This window comes from Heterodontus francisci, unplaced genomic scaffold (genome assembly GCF_036365525.1).
Source record: "Heterodontus francisci isolate sHetFra1 unplaced genomic scaffold, sHetFra1.hap1 HAP1_SCAFFOLD_52, whole genome shotgun sequence".
Lineage (NCBI taxonomy): Eukaryota > Metazoa > Chordata > Chondrichthyes > Heterodontiformes > Heterodontidae > Heterodontus > Heterodontus francisci.
In genome coordinates, this window is record NW_027141175.1 from 4,806,063 (window position 1) to 4,827,624 (window position 21,562).

The following is a 21,562-nucleotide window of genomic DNA, read 5'->3' on the forward strand; positions in this document are numbered from 1 at the left end:
GTAAGTGTGTGTCTGTGTTGCTGGGTATCAGTGTATGTCTTTGTTACTTGGTGTCAGTGTATGTCTGTGTCACTGGCTATCACTGACTGTCTTTGTTACTTGGTGTCAGTGCATGTCTTTGTTACTCGGTGTCAGTGTGTGTCTTTGTGACTTGGTGTCAGTGCATGTCTATGTTACTTGGTGTCAGTGTGTGTCTGTGTTACTGGGTGTCAGTGTGTTTGTTTGTGTTACTGGGTGTCAGTGTGTTTGTTTGTGTTACTTGGTGTAAGTGTGTGTCTTTGTTACTGGGTATCAGTGTCTGTCTTTGTTACTTGGTGTAAGTGTGTGTCTGTGTTACTGGGTATCAGTGTATGTCTTTGTTACTTGGTGTCAGTGTATGTCTGTGTTACTAGGTGTAAGTGTGTGTCTGTGTTACTGGCTATCAGTGTATGTCTTTGTGACTTGGTGTCAGTGTATGTCTTTGTTACTTGGTGTAATTGTCTGTCTTTGTTACTTGGGGTCAGTGTATGTCTGTGTTACTTGGTGTTAGTGTGTCTCTTTGTTACTTAGTGTAAGTGTATGTCTTTGTTACTTGGTATCAGTGTATGTCTTTGTGACTTGGTGTCAGTGTATGTCATTGTTACTGGGTGTCAGTGTGTGTCTGTGTTACTTGGTATCAGTGTATGTCTTTGTTGCTGTGTTCCAGTGTTTCTCTGTGTTACTTGGTGTCAGTGTGTGTCTGTGTTACCTGGTATCAGTGTCTGTCTTTGTTACTTGGCTTCAGTGTATTTCTTTGTGACTTGGTGTCAGTGTATGTCTTTGTTACTGGGTATCAGTGTATGTCTTTGTTACTTGGTGTCAGTGTATGTCTGTGTTACTTGGTGTAAGAGTGTATCTTTGTTACTTAATGTAAGTGTATGTCTTTGTTACTTGGTGTCAGTGTATGTCTGTGTTACTTGGTGTAAGTGTATGTCTTTGTTACTTGGTGTCAGTGTATGTCTTTGTTACTTGGTGTCAGTGTGTGTCTGTGTTACTGGGTATCAGTGTTTGTCTGTGTTACTGGGGGTCAGTGTGTGTTTCTAACTGGGTGTCAGTGTGTGTGTTACGGGGTGTAAGTGTGTGTCTGTGTTGCTGGGTATCATTGTATGTCTTTGTTACTTGGTGTAAGTGTATGTCTTTGTTACTTGGTGTCAGTGTATCTCTTTGTTACTTGGTGTCAGTGTATCTCTTTGTTACATGGTGCCAGTGTATGTCTTTGTTACTTGGTGTAAGTGTGTTTGTGTTACTGGGTATCAGTGCATGTCTTTGTTGCTTGGTGTCAGTGTATGTCTTTGTGACTTGGTGTCAGTGTGTGTCTTTGTGACTTGGTGTCAGTGTGTGTCTGTGTTTTGGGTGTCAGTGTATGTCTTTGTTACTTGGTGTCAGTGTGTGTCTGTGTTACTGGGAGCCAGTGTTTTTGTTTGTGTTACTTGGTGTCAGTGTATGTCTGTGTTACTTGGTGTAACAGTGTGTCTTTGTTACTTGGTGTAAGTGTATGTCTTTGTTACTTGGTGTCAGTGTATGTCTGTGTTACTTGGTGTACGTGTGTGTCTTTGTTACTTGGTGTACGTGTATGTCTTTGTTACTTGGTGTCAGTGTATGTCTGTGTTACTTGGTGTAAGTGTGTGTCTGTGTTACTGGGTATCAGTGTATGTCTGTGTTACTGGGGGTCAGTGTGTGTCTGTGTTACTGGGGGTCAGCGTGTGTTTCTAACAGGGTGTCAGTGTGTGTGTTACTGGGTGTAAGTGTGTGTCTGTGTTACTGGGTATCATTGTATGTCTTTGTTACTTGGTGTAAGTGTATGTCTTTGTTACTGGGTGTTAGTGTATGTCTTTGTTACTTGGTGTAAGTGTGTGTCTGTGTTACTGGGTATCAGTGCATGTCTGTGTTACTTGGTGTTGGTGTGTCTCTTTGTTACTTGGTGTAAGTGTATGTCTTTGTTACTTGGTATCAGTGTATGTCTTTGTGACTTGGTGTCAGTGATTGTCATTGTTACTGGGTGTCAGTGTGTGTCTGTGTTACCTGGTATCAGTGTCTGTCTTTGTTACTTGGCTTCAGTGTATTTCTTTGTGACTTGGTGTCAGTGTATGTCTTTGTTACTGGGTATCAGTGTAAGTCTTTGTTACTTGGTGTCAGTGTATGTCTGTGTTACTTGGTGTAAGAGTGTATCTTTGTTACTTAATGTAAGTGTATGTCTTTGTTACTTGGTGTCAGTGTATGTCTTTGTTACTTGGTGTAAGTGTGTGTCTGTGTTACTGGGTATCAGTGTTTGTCTGTGTTACTGGGGGTCAGTGTGTGTTTCTAACTGGGTGTCAGTGTGTGTGTTACGGGGTGTAAGTGTGTGTCTGTGTTGCTGGGTATCATTGTATGTCTTTGTTACTTGGTGTAAGTGTATGTCTTTGTTACTTGGTGTCAGTGTATGTGTTTGTGACTTGGTGTCAGTGTATCTCTTTGTTACTGGGTGCCAGTGTATGTCTTTGTTACTTGGTGTAAGTGTGTTTGTGTTACTGGGTATCAGTGCATGTCTTTGTTGCTTGGTGTCAGTGTATGTCTTTGTTACTTGGTGTCAGAGTATGTCTTTGTTACAGGGTGTCAGTGTGTGTCTTTGTGACTTGGTGTCAGTGTGTGTCTTTGTTACTTGGTGTCAGTGGCTGTCTTCGTTACTTGGTGTCAGTGTGTGTCTGTGTTTTGGGTGTCAGTGTATGTCTTTGTTACTTGGTGTCAGGGTGTGTCTGTGTTACTGGGAGTCAGTGTGTTTGTTTGTGTTACTGGGTGTCAGTGTGTGTCTGTGTTACTTGGTGTAAGTGTGTGACTTTGTTACTTGGTGTCAGTGTATGTCTTTGTTACTTGGTGTAAGTGTGTGTCTGTGTTACTGGGTATCAGTGTGTGTCTGTGTTACTTGGTGTAAGTGTGTGTCTGTGTTACTGGGTATCAGTGTATGTCTGTGTTACTTGGTGTCAGTGTATGTCTGTGTCACTTGGTGTAAGTGTGTGTCTGTGTTACTGGCTATCAGTGTGTGTCTGTGTTACTGGGTATCAGTGTATGTCTTTGTTACTTGGTGTCAGTGCATGTCTTTGTTACTCGGTGTCAGTGCATGTCTTTGTTACTTGGTATAAGTGTGTGTCTGTGTTACTGAGTATCAGTGTATGTCTTTGTAACTTGGTGTCAGTGTATGTCAAAATAATTGGTGTAAGTTTATGTCTTTGTTACTTGGTGTAATTCTTTGTCTTTGTTACTTGGTGTCAGTGTATGTCTGTGTTACTTGGTGTCAGTGCATGTCTTTGTTACTTGGTATCAGTGTATGTCTTTGTGACTTGGTTTCAGTGTATGTCTTTGTTACTGTGTACCAGTGTTTCTCTGTGTTACTTGGTGTCAGTGTGTGGCTGTGTTACTGGGTATCAGTGTATGTCTTTGTTACTTGGTGTCAGTGTATGTCTGTGTTACTTGGTGTAACAGTGTGTCTTTGTTACTTGGTGTAAGTGTATGTCTGTGTTACTTGGTGTCAGTGTATGTCTGTGTTACTTGGTGTAAGTGTATGTCTGTGTTACTTGGTCTCAGTGTATGTCTTTGTTACTTGGTGTAAGTGTGTGTCTGTGTTACTGGGTTTCAGTGTATGTCTGTGTTACTGGGGGTCAGCGTGTGTTTCTAACTGGGTGTCAGTGTGTGATTTTGTTACTTGGTGTCAGTATATGTCTGTGTTAATTGGTGTAAGTGTGTGTCTGCGTTGCAGGGTATGATTGTATGTCTTTGTTACTTGGTGTCAGTGTATGTCTTTGTGACTTGGTGTCAGTGTATGTCTTTGTTACTGGGTGTCAGTGTATGTCTTTGTTACTGGGTGTAAGTGTGTGTCTGTGTTACTGGTATCAGTGCATGTCTTTGTTGCTTGGTGTCAGGGTATGTCTTTGTTACTTGGTTTAAGTGTATGTCTTTGTTAATTGGTGTAAGTGTGTGTATTTTTTACTTGGTGTCAGTGTTTGTCTGTGTTACTGGGTATCAGTGTCTGTCTTTGTTACTTGGTGTAAGTGTGTGTCTGTGTTACTGGGTACCAGTGTATTTCTTTGTTACTTGGTGTCAGTGTATGTCAAAATACTTGGTGTAAGTCCATGTCTTTGTTACTTGGTGTAATTGTTTGTCTTTGTGACTTGGTGTCAGTGTATGTCATTGTTACCTGACGTCAGTGTGTGTCTGTGTTACTTGGTATCAGTGTATGTCTTTGTTACTGTGTACCAGTGTTTCTCTGTGTTACTTGGTGTCAGTGTGTCTGTGTTACTGGGTGTCAGTGTATGTCTGTGTTGCTTGGTGTAAGTGTGTGTCTGTGTTACGTGGTATCAGTGTATGTCTTTGTTACTGTGTACCAGTGTTAATCTGTGTTACTTGGTGTCAGTGTGTGTCTGTGTTACTGGGTATCAGTGTATGTCTGTGTAACTGGGGGTCAGTGTGTGTCTGTGTTACTGGGGGTCAGCGTGTGTTTCTAACTGGGTGTCAGTGTGTGTGTTACTGGGTGTAAGTGTGTGTCTGTGTTTATGGGCATCATTGCATGACTTTGTTACTTGGTGTAAGTGTATGTCTTTGTTACTTGGTATCAGTGTGTGTCTTTGTGACTTGGTGTCAGTGTATGTCATTGTTACTGGGTGTCAGTGTGTGTCTGTGTTACTTGGTATCAGTGTATGTCATTGTTACTCTGTACCAGTGTTTCTCTGTGTTACTTGGTGTCAGTGTGTGTCTGTGTTACTGGGTATCAGTGTATGTCTTTGTGACTTTCTATCAGTGTATGTCTTTGTGACTTGGTGTCAGTGTATGTCTTTGTGACTTGGTGTCAGTGTATGTCTTTGTGACTTGGTGTCAATGTATGTCTTTGTTACTTGGTGTCAGTGTATGTCTGTGTTGCTTGGTGTAAGTGTATGTCTGTGTTGCTTGGTGTAAGTGTGTGTCTTTGTTACTTGGTGTAAGTGTATGTCTTTGTTACTTGGTGTAAGTGTATGTCTTTGTTACCTGGTGTCAGTGTATGTGTTTGTTACTGGGGGTCAGTGTGAGTCTGTGTTACTGGGGGTCAGCGTGTGTTTCTAACTGGGTGTCAGTGTGTGTGTTACTGGGTGTAAGTGTGTGTCTGTGTTTATGGGTATCATTGTATGACTTTGTTACTTGGTGTAAGTGTATGTCTTTGTTACTTGGTGTCAGTGTATGTGTCTGTGACTGGGTGTCAGTGTACGTCTTTGTTACTTGGGGTAAGTGTGTGTCTATGTTACTGGGTATCAGTGCATGTCTTTGCTACTTGGTGTCAGTGTATGTCTTTGTTACTTGGTGTAACTGCATGTCTTTGTTACTGGGTGTCAGTGTATGTCTTTGTGACTTGGTGTCAGTGTATGTCTTTTTTACTTGGTGTAAGTGTGTGTCTTTGTTACTTGGTGTCCGTGTGTGTCTGTGTTACTGGGTGTCAGTGTCTGTCTTTGTTACTTGGTGTATGTGTGTGTCTGCGTTACTGGGTATCAGTGTATGTCTTTGTTACTTTGTGTCAGTGTATGTCTGTGTTCCTTGGTGTAAGTGTGTGTCTGTGTTACTGGGTATCAGTGCATGTCTTTGCTACTTGGTGTCATTGTATGTCTTTGTTACTTGGTGTAAGTGTATGTCTTTGTTACTGGGTGTCAGTGTATCTCTTTGTGACTTGGTGTCAGTGTATGTCTTTTTTACTTGGTGTAAGTGTGTGTCTTTGTTACTTGGTGTCCGTGTGTGTCTTTGTTACTGGGTGTCAGTGCCTGTCTTTGTTACTTGGTGTATGTGTGTGTCTGCGTTACTGGGTATCAGTGTATGTCTTTGTGACTTTGTGTCAGTGTATGTCTTTGTTACTGCTTGTCAGTGTGTGTCTTTTTGACTTGGTGTAAGTTTATGTCTTTATTACTTGGTGTAATTGTCTGCCTTTGTTGCTTGGTGCCAGTGTATGTCTGTGGTACTTGGTGTAAGTGTGTGTCTTTGTTACATGGTTTAAGTGTATGTCTTTGTTACTTGGTAAAAGTGTATGTGTTTGTGACTTGGTGTCAGTGTATGTCTGTGTTACTTGGTGTCAGTGTATGTCTGTGTTACTTGGTACAAGTGTATGTCTGTGTTACTTGGTGTAAGTGTATGTCTGTGTTACTTGGTCTAAGTGTATGTCTGTGTTACTGGGTATCAGTGCATGTCTTGGTTACTTGGTGTAAGTGTATGTCTTTGTTACTTGGTGTAAGTGTGTGTCATTGTTACTTGGTGTCAGTGTGTGTCCGTGTTACTGGGTATCAGTGCATGTCTTTATTACTTGGTGTCACTGTATGTCAGAATACTTGGTGTAAATGTATGTCTTTGTTATTTGGTGTAATTGTCTGCCTTTGTTACTTGGTGCCAGTGTATGTCTGTGGTACTTGGGGTAAGTGTGTGTCTTTGTTACATGGTTTAAGTGTGTGTCTTTGTTACTTGGTGTCAGTGTATGTCTTTGTTACTTGGTGTCTGTGTGTGTCTGTGTTACTGGGTATCAGTGTATGTCTTTCTGATTTGGTGTCAGTGTATGTCTTTGTTACTGGGTGCCAGTGTGTGCCTGTGTTACTTGCTATCAGTGCATGTCTTTATTATTGTGTACCAGTGTTTCTCTGTGTTACTGGGTGTCAGTGTGTGTTTGTTTTTGTTACTGGGTGTAAGTGTGTGTCTTGGTTTCTTGGTGTAAGTGTATGTCTTTGTTACTTGGTGTCAGTGTATGTCTGTGTTACTTGGTGTAAGTGTATGTCTTTGTTACTTGGTGTCAGTGTATGTCTGTGTTACTTGGTACAAGTGTATGTCTTTGTTACTTGGTAAAAGTGTATGTGTTTGTGACTTGGTGTCAGTGTATGTCTGTGTTACTTGGTCTAAGTGTATGTCTGTGTTACTGGGTATCAGTGCATGTCTTGGTTACTTGGTGTAAGTGTATGTCTTTGTTACTTGGTGTAAGTGTGTGTCATTGTTAGTTGGTGTCAGTGTGTGTCCGTGTTACTGGGTATCAGTGCATGTCTTTATTACTTGGTGTCACTGTATGTCAGAATACTTGGTGTAAATGTATGTCTTTGTTATTTGGTGTAATTGTCTGTCTTTGTTACTTGGTGTCAGTGTATGTCTGTGTTCCGTGGTGTAAGTGTGTATCTTTGTTACTTGGTGTAAGTGTATGTCTTTGTTACTTGGTGTCAGTGTGTGTCCGTGTTACTGGGTATCAGTGTATGTCTTTGTGACTTGGTATCAGTGTATGTCTTTGTTACTGGGAGTCAGTGTGTGTTTGTGTTACTTGGTATCAGTGTATGTCTTTATTATTGTGTACCAGTGTTTCTCTGTGTTACTTGGTGTAAGTGTGTGTCTGTGTTACTGGGTATCAGTGTATGTCATTGTTTTTGGGGGTGAGTGTGCGTCTTTGTTATCGGGGGTCAGCGTGTGCTTCTAACTGGGTGTCAGTGTGTGTGTTCCTGGGTGTAAGTGTGTGTCTGTGTTACTGGGTATCATTGTATGTCTTTGTTACTTGGTGTAAGTGTATGTCTTTGTGACTTGGTGTCAGTGTATGTCTTTGTTACTTGGTGTCAGTGGCTGTCTTCGTTACTTGGTGTCAGTGTGTGTCTGTGTTACTGGGTGTCAGTGGCTGTCTTCGTTACCTGGTGTCAGTGTGTGTCTCTGTTACTGGGTGTCAGTGTGTGTCTGTGTTACTTGGTGTAAGTGTGTGTCTTTGTTAAAAGGTGTCAGTGTATGTCTTTTTTACTTGGTGTACGTGTGTGTCTGTGTTACTGGGTATCAGTGTCTGTCTTTGTTACTTGCTGTAAGTGTGTGTCTGTGTTACTGGGTATCTGTGTATGTCTTGGTTACTTGGTGTCAGTGTATGTCTGTGTTACTGGAGGTCAGCGTGTGTTTCTAACTGGGTGTCAGTGTGTATGTTACTGGGTGGAAGTGTGTGTCTTTGTTACTGGGTGTCAGTGTATGACTTTGTTACTTGCTGTCAGTGTGTGTCTTTGTTACTGGTTAACAGTGTATGTCTTTGTTCCTTGGTGTCAGTGTATGTCTGTGTTGCTTGGTGTAAGTGTGTGTCTTTGTTACTTGGTGTCAGTGTATGTGTTTGTTACTTGGTGTAAGTGTGTGTCTGTGTTACTGGGTATCAGTGTATGTCTTTGTTACTTGGTGTAAGTGTGTGTCTGTGTTTATGGGTATCATTGTATGTGTTTGTGACTGGGTGTCAGTGTATGTCTTTGTTACTTGGGGTAAGTGTGTGTCTGTGTTACGGGGTATCAGTGCATGTCTCTGCTACTTGGTGTCAGTGTATGACTTTGTTACTTGGTGTAAGGGTATGTCTTTGTTACTTGGTGTAAGTGTGTGTCTTTGTTACTTGGTGTCAGTGTATGTCTTTGTTACTTGGTGTCAGTGTATGTCTTTGTTACTTGGTGTCAGTGTATGTCTGTGTTACTGGGTGTCAGTGTGTTTATTTGTGTTACTGGGTGTCACTGTGTGTCTGTGTTACTTGGTGTAAGTGTGTGTCTTTGTTACTTGGTGTCCGTGTGTGTCTGTGTTACTGGGTGTGAGTGTATGTCTTTGTTACTTGGTGTATTTGTGTGTCTTTGTTACTGGGTATCAGTGTCTGTCTTTGTTACTTGGTGTAAGTGTGTGTCTGTGTTACTGGGTATCAGTGTATGTCTTTGTTACTTTGTGTCAGTGTATGTCTTTGTGACTTGGTGTCAGTGTATGTCTTTGTTACTGCTTGTCAGTGTGTGTCTTTTTGACTTGGTGTCAGTGTATGTCTTTGTTACTTGGAGTAAGTGTGTGTCTGTGTTACTGGGTATCAGTGTATGTCTTTTTACATGGTGTCAGTGTATGTCAAAATACTTGGTGTAAGTTTATGTCTTTATTACCTGGTGTAATTGTCTGCCTTTGTTACTTGCTGCCAGTGGATGTCTGTGGTACATGGTGTAAGTGTGTGTCTTTGTTACATGGTGTAAGTGTATGTCTTTGTTACTTGGTGTCAGTGTATGTCTTTGTTACTTGGTGTCAGTGTGTGTCTGTGTTACTGGGTATCAGTGTATGTCTTTGTGACTGGGTATCAGTGTATGTCTTTGTGATTTGGTGTCAGTGTATGTCTGTGTTACTTGGTGTAAGTCTATGTCTGTGTTACTTGGTGTAAGTCTATGTCTGTGTTACTTGGTGTCAGTGAATGTCTTTGTTACTTGGTGTAAGTGTGTGTCTGTGTTACTGGGTATCATTGTATTTCTTTGTAACTTGATGTAAGTGGATGTCTTTGTGACTTGGTGTCAGTGTATGTCTTTGAGACTTGGTGTCAGTGTATGTCTTTGTGACTTGGTGTCAGTGGCTGTGTTCGTTACGTGGTGTCAGTGTGTGTCTGTGTTACTGGGTGTCAGTGGCTGTCTTCGTTACTTGGTGTCAGTGTGTGTCTGTGTTACTGGGTGTCAGTGTGTGTCTGTGTTACTTGGTGTAAGTATGTGTCTTTGTTACTGGGTGTCAGTGTATGTCTTTGTTACTTGGTGTACGTGTGTGTCTGTGTTACTGGGTATCAGTGTCTGTCTTTGTTACTTGCTGTAAGTGTGTGTCTGTGTTACTGGGTAACTGTGTATGTCTTTGTTACTTGGTGTCAGTGTATGTCTTTGTTACTTGGTGTAAGTGTGTGTCTTTATTAATTGGTGTCAGTGTATGTCTTTGTTACTTGGTGTAAGTGTGTGTCTGTGTTACTGGGGGTCAGTGTATGTCTGTGTTACTGGGTGTCAGTGTATGTCTGTGTTACTGGGGGTCAGCGTGTGTTTCTAACTGGGTGTCAGTGTGTATGTTACAGGGTGTAAGTGTGTGTCTGTGTTACTGGGTATCATTGTATGTCTTTGTTACTTTTTGTAAGTGTATGTCTTTGTTACTTGGTAAAAGTGCATGTGTTTGTGACTTGGTGTCAGTGTATGTCTTTGTTACTGGGTGTCAGTGTATGACTTTGTTACTTAGTGTAAGTGTCTGTCTGTGTTACTGGGTATCATTGTATGTCTTTGTTACTTGTTGTAAGTGTATGTCTTTGTTACTTGGTAAAAGTGCATGTGTTTGTGACTTGGTGTCAGTGTATGTCTGTGTTCCGTGGTGTAAGTGTGTATCTTTGTTACTTGGTGTAAGTGTATGTCTTTGTTACTTGGTGTCAGTGTGTGTCCGTGTTACTGGGTATCAGTGTATGTCTTTGTGACTTGGTATCAGTGTATGTCTTTGTTACTGGGAGTCAGTGTGTGTTTGTGTTACTTGGTATCAGTGTATGTCTTTGTTACTGTGTACCAGTGTTTCTCTGTGTTACTGGGTGTAAGTGTGTCTGTGTTCCCGGGTATCAGTGTATGTCTTTTTGACTTGGTGTCAGTCTATGTGTTTGAGACATGGTGTCAGTGTATGTGTTTGTTACTGGGTGTCAGTGTTTGTCTTTGTTACTTGGTGTAAGTGTGTGTCTGCTTTACTGGGTATCAGTGAATGTCTTAGTTACTTGGTGTCAGTGTATGTCTTTGTTACCTGGCGTAAGTGTCTGTCTTTGTTACTTGGTCTCAGTGTATGTCTTTGTTACTTGGTGTCAGTGAGTGTCTGTGTTACTGGGTGTCAGTGCATGTCTTTGTTACTTGGTGTACGTGTGTGTCTGTGTTACTGGGTATCAGTGTATGTCTTTGTGATTTGGTGTCAGTGTATGTCTTTGTTACTGGGTGCCAGTGTGTGCCTGTGTTACTGGGTATCAGTGTATGTCTTTATTATTGTGTTCCAGTGTTTCTCTGTGTTACTGGGTGTCATTGTGTGTTTGTTTTTGTTACTGGGTGTAAGTGTGTGTCTTGGTTTCTTGGTGTAAGTGTATGTCTTTGTTACTTGGTGTCAGTGTACGTCTGTGTTACTTGGTGTAAGTCTATGTCTGTGTTACTTGGTGTCAGTGAATGTCTTTGTTACTTGGTGTAAGTGTGTGTCTGTGGTACTGGGTATCATTGTATGTCTTTGTTACTTCGTGCAACTGTATGTCTTTGTTACTTGGTGTCAGTGCATGTATTTGTTACTTGGTGTCAGAGTATGTATTTGTTACTTGGTGTCAGTGTATGTCTGTGTTACTTGGTGTCAGTGTATGTCTGTGTTACTTGGTGTAAGTGTGTGCCTTTGTTACAGGGTATCAGTGTCTGTCTTTGTTACTTGGTGTAAGTATGTGTCTGTGCTACTGCGTATCAGTGTATGTCTTTGTTACTTGGTGTAAGTCTATGTCTGTGTTACTTGGTGTCAGTGAATGTCTTTGTTACTTGGTGTAATTGTCTGTCTTTGTTACTTGGTGTCAGTGCATGTATTTGTTACTTGGTGTCAGTGTATGTATTTGTTACTTGGTGTCAGTGTATGTCTGTGTTACTTGGTGTCAGTGTATGTCTGTGTTACTTGGTGTAAGTGTGTGCCTTTGTTACAGGGTATCAGTGTCTGTCTTTGTTACTTGGTGTAAGTATGTGTCTGTGCTACTGCGTATCAGTGTATGTCTTTGTTACTTGGTGTCAGTGTATGTCTGTTACTTGGTGTCAGTGTGTGTCCGTGTTACTGGGTATCAGTGTATGTCTTTGTGACTTGGTATCAGTGTATGTCTTTGTTACTGTGTACCAGTGTTTCTCTGTGTTACTTGGTGTAAGTGTGTGTCTGTGTTACTGGGTATCAGTGTATGTCAGTGTTTTTGGGGGTTAGTGTGCGTCTTTGTTACTGGGGGTCAGCGTGTGTTTCTAACTGGGTGTCAGTGTGTGTGTTACTGGGTGTAAGTGTGTGTCTGTGTTACTGGGTATCATTGTATGTCTTTGTGACTTGGTGTCAGTGTATGTCTTTGTGACTTGGTGTCAGTGGCTGTCTTCGTTACTTGGTGTCAGTGTGTGTCTGTGTTACTGGGTGTCAGTGTGTGTCTTCGTTACTTGGTGTCAGTGTGTGTCTGTGTTACTGGGTGTCAGTGTGTGTCTGTGTTACTTGGTGTAAGTGTGTGTCTGTGTTACTGGGTGTCAGTGCATGTCTTTGTTACTTGCTGTAAGTGTGTGTCTGTGTTACTGGGTATCTGTGTATGTCTTTGTTACTTGGTGTCAGTGTATGTCTGTGTTACTGGAGGACAGCGTGTGTTTCTAACTGGGTGTCAGTGTGCATGTTTTTGGGTGTAAGTGTGTGTCTTTGTTACTGGGTATCATTGTATGTCTTTGTGACTTGGTATCAGTGTATGTCTTTGTTACTGGGAGTCAGTGTGTGTTTGTGTTACTTGGTATCAGTGTATGTCTTTGTTACTGTGTACCAGTGTTTCTCTGTGTTACTTGGTGTAAGTGTGTGTCTGTGTTACTTGGTGTAAGTCTATGTCTTTGTTACTTGGTATCAGTGTATGTCTTTGTGACTTGGTGTCAGTGTATATCTTTGTTACTGTGTACCAGTGTTTCTCTGTGTTACTTGGTATCAGTGTATGTCTTTGTGACTTGGTGTCAGTGTATGTCTTTGTTACTGGTTAAAAGTGTATGTCTTTGTTACTGGTTAAAAGTGTATGTCTTTGTTACTTGGTGTCAGTGTATGTCTGTGTTGCTTGGTGTAAGTGTGTGTCTTTGTTACTTGGTGTAAGTGTATGTCTTTGTTACTTGGTGTCAGTGTATGTCAGTCTTACTTGGTGTAAGTGTATGTCTTTGTTACTGGGTATCAGTGTATGTCTGTGTTACTGGGGGTCAGTGTGTGTCTGTGTTACTGGGGGTCAGCGTGTGTTTCTAACTGGGTGTCAGTGCGTGTGTTACTGGGTGTAAGTGTGTGTCTGTGTTTATGGGTATCATTGTATGTCTTTGTTACTTGGTGTAAGTGTATGTCTTTGTTACTTGGTGTCAGTGTATGTGTTTGTGACTGGGTGTCAGTTTATGTCTTTGTTACTTTGTGTCACTGTGTGTCTGTGTTACTGGGTGTCAGTGTGTTTATTTGTGTTACTGGGTGTCACTGTGTGTCTGTGTTACTTGGTGTAAGTGTGTGTCTTTGTTACTTGGTGTCCGTGTGTGTCTGCGTTACTGGGTATCAGTGTCTGTCTTTGTTACTTGGTGTAAGTGTGTGTCTGCGTTACTGGGTATCAGTGTATGTCTTTGTTCCTTTGTGTCAGTGTATGTCTGTGTTCCTTGGTGTAAGTGTGTGTCTGTGTTACTGGCTATCAGTGTATCTCTTTGTGACTTGGTGTCAGTGTATGTCTTTGTTACTGCTTGTCAGTGTGTGTCTTTTTGACTTGGTGTCAGTGTATGTCTTTGTTACTTGGTGTACGTGTGTGTCTGTGTTACTGGGTATCAGTGTATGTCTTTGTTACATGGTGTCGGTGTATGTCAAAATACTTGGTGTAAGTTTATGTCTTTATTACCTGGTGTAATTGTCTGCCTTTGTTACTTGCTGCCAGTGCCTGTCTTTGTTACTTGGTGTCAGTGTATGTCTTTGTTACTTGGTGCCAGAGTGTGCCTGTGTTACTGGGTATCAGTGTATGTCTTTATTATTGTGTACCAGTATTTCTCTGTGTTACTGGGTGTCAGTGTGTGTTTGTTTTTGTTACTGGGTGTAAGTGTGTGTCTTGGTTTCTTGGTGTAAGTGTATGTCTTTGTTACTTGATGTCAGTGTATGTCTGTGTTACTTGGTGTAAGTGTATGTCTGTGTTACTTGGTGTAAGTGTATGTCTGTGTTACTTGGTGTCAGTGTATGTCCTTGTTACTTGGTGTCAGTGTATGTCTGTGTTACTTGGTGTAAGTGTGTGTCTTTGTTACTTGGTGTAAGTGTGTGTCTTTGTTACTTGGTGTAAGTGTATGTCTGTGTTACTTGGTGTCAGTGTATGTCTGTGTTACTTGGTGTCAGTGTATGTCTGTGTTACTGGGGGTCAGCGTGTGTTTTTTAACTGGGTGTCAGTGTGTATGTTACTGGGTGTAAGTGTGTGTCTGTGTTACTGGGTATCATTGTATTTCTTTGTTACTTGATGTAAGTGAATGTCTTTGTTACTTGGTAAAAGTGTATGTGTTTGTGACTTGGTGTCAGTGCATGTCTTTGTTACTTGGTGTCAGTGTATGTCTTTGTTACTTGGTGTCAGTGTATGTCTTTGTTACTGGGTGTCAGTGTATGTCTTTGTTACTTGGTGTCAGTGTATGTCTTTGTTACTTGGTGTCAGTGTATGTCTTTGTTACTTGGTGTAAGTGTGTGTCTGTGTTACTGGGTATCAGTGTATGTCTGTGTTACTTGGTGTAAGTGTATGTCTTTGTTACTTGGTGTAAATGTATGTCTTTGTTACTTGGTGTCAGTGTGTGTCCGTGTTACTGGGTATCAGTGTATGTCTTTGTGACTTGGTATCAGTATATGTCTTTGTTACTGGGAGTCAGTGTGTGTTTGTGTTACTTGGTATCAGTGTATGTCTTTGTTACTGTGTACCAGTGTTTCTCTGTGTTACTTGGTGTAAGTGTGTGTCTGTGTTACTTGGTGTAAGTCTATGTCTTGGTTACTTGGTATCAGTGTATGTCTTTGTGACTTGGTGTCAGTGTATATCTTTGTTACTGTGTACCAGTGTTTCTCTGTGTTACTTGGTATCAGTGTATGTCTTTGTGACTTGGTGTCAGTGTATGTCTTTGTTACTGGTTAAAAGTGTATGTCTTTGTTACTGGTTAAAAGTGTATGTCTTTGTTACTTGGTGTCAGTGTATGTCTGTGTTGCTTGGTGTAAGTGTGTGTCTTTGTTACTTGGTGTAAGTGTATGTCTTTGTTACTTGGTGTCAGTGTATGTCAGTCTTACTTGGTGTAAGTGTATGTCTTTGTTACTGGGTATCAGTGTATGTCTGTGTTACTGGGGGTCAGTGTGTGTCTGTGTTACTGGGGGTCAGCGTGTGTTTCTAACTGGGTGTCAGTGCGTGTGTTACTGGGTGTAAGTGTGTGTCTGTGTTTATGGGTATCATTGTATGTCTTTGTTACTTGGTGTAAGTGTATGTCTTTGTTACTTGGTGTCAGTGTATGTGTTTGTGACTGGGTGTCAGTTTATGTCTTTGTTACTTTGTGTCACTGTGTGTCTGTGTTACTGGGTGTCAGTGTGTTTATTTGTGTTACTGGGTGTCACTGTGTGTCTGTGTTACTTGGTGTAAGTGTGTGTCTTTGTTACTTGGTGTCCGTGTGTGTCTGCGTTACTGGGTATCAGTGTCTGTCTTTGTTACTTGGTGTAAGTGTGTGTCTGCGTTACTGGGTATCAGTGTATGTCTTTGTTACTTTGTGTCAGTGTATGTCTGTGTTCCTTGGTGTAAGTGTGTGTCTGTGTTACTGGCTATCAGTGTATCTCTTTGTGACTTGGTGTCAGTGTATGTCTTTGTTACTGCTTGTCAGTGTGTGTCTTTTTGACTTGGTGTCAGTGTATGTCTTTGTTACTTGGTGTACGTGTGTGTCTGTGTTACTGGGTATCAGTGTATGTCTTTGTTACATGGTGTCAGTGTATGTCAAAATACTTGGTGTAAGTTTATGTCTTTATTACCTGGTGTAATTGTCTGCCTTTGTTACTTGCTGCCAGTGCCTGTCTTTGTTACTTGGTGTCAGTGTATGTCTTTGTTACTTGGTGCCAGAGTGTGCCTGTGTTACTGGGTATCAGTGTATGTCTTTATTATTGTGTACCAGTATTTCTCTGTGTTACTGGGTGTCAGTGTGTGTTTGTTTTTGTTACTGGGTGTAAGTGTGTGTCTTGGTTTCTTGGTGTAAGTGTATGTCTTTGTTACTTGGTGTCAGTGTATGTCTGTGTTACTTGGTGTAAGTGTATGTCTGTGTTACTTGGTGTAAGTGTATGTCTGTGTTACTTGGTGTCAGTGTATGTCTTTGTTACTTGGTGTCAGTGTATGTCTGTGTTACTTGGTGTAAGTGTGTGTCTTTGTTACTTGGTGTAAGTGTGTGTCTTTGTTACTTGGTGTAAGTGTATGTCTTTGTTACTTGGTGTCAGTGTATGTCTGTGTTACTTGGTGTCAGTGTATGTCTGTGTTACTGGGGGTCAGCGTGTGTTTTTTAACTGGGTGTCAGTGTGTATGTTACTGGGTGTAAGTGTGTGTCTGTGTTACTGGGTATCATTGTATTTCTTTGTTACTTGATGTAAGTGAATGTCTTTGTTACTTGGTAAAAGTGTATGTGTTTGTGACTTGGTGTCAGTGCATGTCTTTGTTACTTGGTGTCAGTGTATGTCTTTGTTACTTGGTGTCAGTGTATGTCTTTGTTACTGGGTGTCAGTGTATGTCTTTGTTACTGGGTGTCAGTGTGTGTCTTTGTGACTTGGTGTCAGTGTATGTCTTTGTTACTTGGTGTAAGTGTGTGTCTGTGTTACTGGGTATCAGTGTATGTCTGTGTTACTTGGTGTAAGTGTATGTCTTTGTTACTTGGTGTAAATGTATGTCTTTGTTACTTGGTGTCAGTGTGTGTCCGTGTTACTGGGTATCAGTGTATGTCTTTGTGACTTGGTATCAGTGTATGTCTTTGTTACTGGGAGTCAGTGTGTGTTTGTGTTACTTGGTATCAGTGTATGTCTTTGTTACTGTGTACCAGTGTTTCTCTGTGTTACTTGGTGTAAGTGTGTGTCTGTGTTACTGGGTATCAGTGTATGTCAGTGTTTTTGGGGGTTAGTGTGCGTCTTTGTGACTGGGGGTCAGCGTGTGTTTCTAACTGGGTGTCAGTGTGTGTGTTACTGGGTGTAAGTGTGTGTCTGTGTTACTGGGTATCATTGTATGTCTTTGTTACTTGGTGTAAGTGTATGTCTTTGTTACCTGGTGTCAGTCAATGTGTTTGTGACTTGGTGTCAGTGTATGTCTTTGTTACTTGGCGTAAGTGTCTGTCCTTGTTACTTGGTGTAAGTGTGTGTCTGTGTTCCTGGGTTTCAGTGTATGTCTTTGTTACTTGGTGTCAGTGAGTGTGTGTGTTACTGGGTGTAAGTGTGTGTCTGTGTTACTGGGTATCAGCGTATGTCTTTGTTACTTGGTGTCAGTGTATGTCAAAATACTTGTTTTAAGTGTACGTCTTTGTTACTTGGTGTAATTGTCTGTCTTTGTTACTTGGTGTCAGTGTATGTCTTTGTTACTTGGTGTCAGTGTGTGTCTGTGTTACTGGTTATCAGTGTATGTCTTTGTTACTTGGTGACAGTGTATGTCTGTGTTACTTGGTGTAAGTGTGTGTCTGTGTTGCTGGGTATCAGTGTATGTCTTTGTGACTTGGTGTCAGTGTATGTCTTTGTTACTTCGTGCAACTGTATGTCTTTGTTACTTGGTGTAATTGTCTGTCTTTGTTACTTGGTGTCAGTGTATGTCTGTGTTACTTGGTGTAAGTGTTTGTTTCTGTTACTTGGTGTAAGTGTGCGCCTTTGTTACTGGGTGTCAGTGTATGTCATTGTTACTTGGTGTAAGTGTGTGTCTGTGTTACTGGGTATCAGTGTCTGTCTTTGTTACTTTGTGTAAGTATGTTTCTGTGTTACTGGTTATCAGTGTATGTCTTTGTGACTTGGTGTCAGTGTGTGTCTTTGTTACTGGGTGTCAGTGTGTGTCTTTGTGACTTGGTGTCAGTGTATGTCTTTGTTACTGGGTATCAGTGTGTGTCTGTGTTACTGGGTATCAGTGTATGTCTGTGTTACTTGGTGTCAGTGTATGTCTGTGTTACTTTGTATCAGTGTATGTCTGTGTTACTTTGCACCAGTGTTTCTCTGTGTTAATTGATGTCCGTGTGTGTCTGTGTTACTGGGTATCAGTGTATGTCTTTGTTACTAGGTGTCAGTGTATGTCTGTGTTACTAGGTGTAAGTGTATGTCTTTGTTACATGGTGTAAGTGTGTATCTGTGTTACTGGGTATCCGTGTATGTCTGTGTTACTGGGTATCAGTGTATGTCTTTGTGACTTGGTGTCAGTGCATTTCTTTGTTACTTGGTGTCAGTGTATGTCAGTGTTACTTGGTGTAAGTGTGTGTCTGTGTTACTGGGTATCAGTGTCTGTCTTTGTTACTTGGTGTAAGTATGTGTTTGTGTTACTGCGTATCAGTGCATGTCTTGGTTACTTGGTGTCAGTGTCTGTCTGTGTTACTTGGTGTAAGTGTGTGTCTGTGTTACTGGGTATCATTGTATGTTTTTGTTACTTGGTGTAAGTGCATGTCTTTGTTACTTGGTGTCAGTGTATGTGTTTGTGACTTGGTGTCAGTGCATAGCTTTGTTACTGGGTGTCAGTGTATGTCTTTGTTACTTTGTGTAAGTGTGTGTCTGTGTTACTGGGTATCAGTGCATGTCTTTGTTGCTTGGTGTCAGTGTATGTCTTTGTTACTTGGTGTAAGTGTGTGTCTTTTTTACTTGGTGTCAGAGTTTGTCTTTGTTACTTGGTGTCAGTGTATGTCCTTGTTACAGGGTGTCAGTGTCTGTCTTTGTTACAGTGTGTCAGTGTCTGTCTTTGTGACTTGGTGTCAGTGTCTGTCTTTGTGACTTGGTGTCAGTGTATGTCTCTGTTACTTGGTGTCAGTGGCTGTCTTCGTTACTTGGTGTCAGTGTGTGTCTGTGTTACTGGGGGTCAGAGTGTGTTTCTAACTAGGTGTCAGTGTGTGTGTTACTGGGTGTAAGTGTGTGTCTGTGTTACTGGGTATCATTGTATGTCTTTGTTACTTGGTGTAAGTGTATGTCTTTGTTACTTGGTGTCAATGTATGTGTTTGTGACTTGGTGTCAGTGTATGGCTTTGTTACTGGGTGTCATTGTATGTCTTTGTTACTTCGTGTAAGAGTGTGTCTGCGATATTGGGTATCAGTGCATGTCTTTGTTGCTTGGTGTCAGTGTATGTCTTTGTTACTTGGTGCAAGTGTATGTCTTTGCTAATTGGTGTAAGTGTGTGTCTTTTTTATTTGGTGTCAGTTTTTGTCTTTGTTACTTGGTGTCAGTGTATGTCATTGTTACAGGGTGTCAGTGTATGTTTTTGTGACTTGGTGTCAGTGTATGACTTTGTTACTTGGTGTCAGTGGCTGTCTTCGTTACTTGGTGTCAGTGTGTGTCTGTGTTACTTGGTGTCAGTGTCTGTCTTTGTTACTGGGTATCAGTGTATGTCTGTGTTACTTGGTGTAAGTGTGTGTCTTTGTTACTGGGTGTCAGTGTATGTCTTTGTTACTTGCTGTAAGTGTGTGTCTGTGTTACTGGGTATCAGTGTATGTCTTTGTTACTTGGTGTCAGTGTATGTCTGTGTTACTTGGTGTAAGTGTGTTTCTGTGTTACTGGCTATCAGTGTATGTCTTTGTTTCTTGGTGTCAGTGTGTGTCTGTGTTACTGGGTGTCAGTGTGTTTGTTTGTGTTACTGGGTATCAGTGTGTGTGTTTGTGACTTGGTGTCAGTGTATGTCTTTGTTACTTGGTGTAAGTGTGTGTCTGTGTTACTGGGTATCAGTGTATGTCTTTGTTACTTGGTGTCAGTGTATGTCAAAACACTTGGTGTAAGTGTATGTCTTTGTTACTTGGTGTCAGTGAGTGTCTGTGTTACTGGGTATCAATGTATGTCTTTGTGACTTGGTATCAGTGTGTGTCTTTGTTACTTGGTGAAAGTGTATGTCTGTGTTACTTGGTGCAAGTGTGTGTCTATGTTACTGGTTATCAGTGTATGCCTGTGTTACAGGGGGTCAGTGTGTGTCTTTGTTACTGGGGGTCAGTGTGTGTCTGTGTTACTGGGTGTAAGTGTATGTCTTTGCTACTTGGTGTCAGTGTATGTCTTTGTTACTTGGTGTAAGTGTATGTCTTTGTTACTTGGTGTAAGTGTATGTCTTTGTTACTTGGTATCAGTGTATGTCTTTGTTACTTGGTATCAGTGAATGTCTTTGTGACTTGGTATCAGTGAATGTCTTTGTGACTTGGTGTCAGTGTGTGTCTTTGTTACTGGGTGTCAGTGTGTGTCTGTGTTACTTGGCATCAGTGTATGTCTTTGTTACTGTGTACCAGCGTTCCTCTGTGTTACTTGGTGTCAGTGTGTGTCTGTGTTACTGGGTGTCAGTGTATGTCTTTGTTACTTGGTGTCAGTGTGTGTCTGTGTTCCTGGGTGTCAGTGTGTTTGTTTGTGTTACTGGGTGTCAATGTATGTCTTTGTTACTTGGTGTAAGTGTGTGTCTGTGTTTCTGGGTATCAGTGCATGTCTTTGTTGCTTGGTGTCAGTGTATGTCTTTGTTACTTGGTGTAAGTGTATGTCTTTGTTAATTGGTGTAAGTGTGTTTCTGTGTTACTGGCTAGCATTGTATGTCTTTGTGACTTGGTGTCAGTGTATGTCTTTTTTACTGGGTGTCAGTGTGTGTCTTTGTGACTTGGTGTCAGTGTGTTTGTTTGTGTTACTGGGAATCAGTGTGTGTCTTTGAGACTTGGTGTCAGTGTATGTCTTTGTTACTTGGTGTAAGTGTGTGTCTGTGTTACTGGGTATCAGTGTATGTCTTTGTTACTTGGTGTCAGTGTATGTCAAAATACTTGGTGTAAGTGTATGTCTTTGTTACTTGGTGTAATTGTTTGTCTTTGTTACTTGGTGTCAGTGAGTGTCTGTGTTACTGGGTATTAATGTATGTCTTTGTGACTTGGTATCAGTGTGTGTCTTTGTTACTTGGTGAAAGTGTATGTCTGTGTTACTTGGTGTCAGTGTATGCCTGTGTTACTTGGTGCAAGTGTGTGTCTATGTTACTGGTTATCAGTGTATGCCTGTGTTACAGGGGATCAGTGTGTGTCTTTGTTACTGGGGGTCAGTGTGTGTCTGTGTTACTGGGTGTAAGTGTGTGCCTGTGTTTTTGGCTATCATTGTATGTCTTTGTTACTTGGTGTAAGTGTATGTCTTTGCTACTTGGTGTCAGTGTATGTCTTTGCTACTTGGTGTAAGTGTATGTCTTTGTTACTTGGTGTAAGTGTATGTCTTTGTTACTTGGTGTAAGTGTATGTCTTTGTTACTTGGTATCAGTGTATGTCTTTGTTACTTGGTATCAGTGAATGTCTTTGTGACTTGGTGTCAGTGTGTGTCTGTGTTACTGGGTGTCAGTGTGTGTCTGTGTTGCTTGGCATCAGTGTATGTCTTTGTTACTGTGTACCAGCGTTCCTCTGTGTTACTTGGTGTCAGTGTGTGTCTGTGTTACTGGGTGTCAGTGTATGTCTTTGTTACTTGGTGTCAGTGTGTGTCTGTGTTACTGGGTGTCAGTGTGTTTGTTTGTGTTACTGGGTGTCACTGTGTGTCTGTGTTACTTGGTGTAAGTGTGTGTCTTTGTTACTTGGTGTCCGTGTGTGTCTGTGTTACTGGGTGTCAGTGTATGTCTTTGTTACTTGGTTTAAGTGTGTTTCTGTGTTACTGGGTATCAGCGTCTGTCTTTGTTACTTGGTGTAAGTGTGTGTCTGTGTTACTGGGTATCAGTGTATCTCGTTGTGACTTGGTGTCAGTGTATGTCTTTGTTACTTGGTGTAAGTGTATGTCTTTGTTAATTGGTGTAAGTGTGTTTCTGTGTTACTGGCTAGCAGTGTATGTCTTTGTGACTTGGTGTCAGTGTATGTCTTTTTTACTGGGTGTCAGTGTGTGTCTTTGTGACTTGGTGTCAGTGTATGT